This window comes from Nannospalax galili, unplaced genomic scaffold (assembly GCF_000622305.1).
Source record: "Nannospalax galili isolate Female #2095 unplaced genomic scaffold, S.galili_v1.0 scaffold5624, whole genome shotgun sequence".
NCBI lineage: Eukaryota > Metazoa > Chordata > Mammalia > Rodentia > Spalacidae > Nannospalax > Nannospalax galili.
In genome coordinates this window covers 1-1,470 of record NW_008351695.1, presented here as the reverse complement: position 1 = coordinate 1,470, position 1,470 = coordinate 1, and positions in this window count along the sequence as shown.

Below are 1,470 nucleotides of genomic sequence, written 5' to 3'. Positions count from 1 at the left end.
GCATCTTCCTGACTCATCTTTTGAAGTAGCCATGGCCTCCGGCTCTGGAACTGCCAGCTTTTCCTGTGTGATTTTCAGGCAGTCTGACAGCCTGGCAGGAGCCCACTTCCATATGTAAATAGGGCATCCCACAAAGTACCTATCAGCTAAGGCTTTTACCACTACCCCCACAGTATAAAGTATCCTGGTTTTCCCTCAATAATCGGAGCTGGATCACTAAGGCCTGGAGCCGAGCTAAGTCACTGAATAAAGGGGCTGTACCACTGACTGAGCTGAGTTCTGTGTCTTACTGCCTACAATCCAGCCTTCCCAGAGAGAGCTGTCTCTTCGAAAACCACGACTCATGGAAATCCAGCTTTAGCCATTTCTCGCACCTCCCCTCGTGACCTGGTGGCCAACGTCCCGAATTTAGAGAGAGAGTGCATGGTGGAAATTGAAGCGGAACCGGACTGGGCCAGCCCCGGTAGCAGAGATCCTCAACAACGCGGAGAAGCAGGGACCCGCCAGCGGCGGGGAGCCAGGAACCCAAAGAGCAGACGCGCCCGTCGGACCCGCCGCGCTCCAGCAACGTGTGGGAAAATGGCACCACGCCCAGCAGCTGGTGCTCCGCGAAACCCGCATGCCCAATTTGCCCATACTCAAACCCAAAATCCTGCACACGTACATTAAGAAACAATTCAAAGTCATCATCAAAACCAAACTGTGTACAGTGTACATACTAGTAACTACCTGCAAATACATTTTGGACAATAGGAAATTGAGAAAAATAATGGTTAAAATGGGTTAAGTAAAGGAGAATAAAAAAAGACAAATCAAGGCATGGAGATATAATATAGGTAAAGGCATCATCAACAGGAAAAAAACTTACCCAGCTTAGCACCCTTCGCCCCCTGATCTCAAAAGCTGGTGGCATTTATCACACACGCAAGACCTTTCCTTAAATTGGAGAAAAGTTAAGAATCACCACATTGTATTACATCCCCTCTTCTCACAACAGCACAAACTGTCACCTGGAAGCACACATGCTTCATCCATTTATTTAGAAAACTTTTGAGCAAAGAGCTGGCATTCATACCGGAATCTGTGGCTGGGCATATGTGCAAGAGAAGCAATATCAGTGGGGGAACCACAAACATCTCACAGCTGACAGTGGAGAGGGGAATGAACTGGATGTGAAAGAATAAACATCTGTGCAAAGTCTGCCCAAGCAGGTGGTGAACAAGGATCAGGGCTCTCCCACTCCCCCATCCCTCCAGGAAGTAGGAATTCCATAGTCATGAAATTCAGAGACAGTGACAGACCCTGGAAGGGAAGCTGCAGTCTCAGTAGTTCACTTTTCATATGTATCCAGACCTAGCCCAAAGGGGCCTGGAGTTTTCCAGCTCCCTGCCCTACTGCTGTGGAAATGAGATCAGGAGCACTGGAGCTTCGGGGAGTGTGCCTGCCCTTGACTGGGCGCCCCCAGAGCTC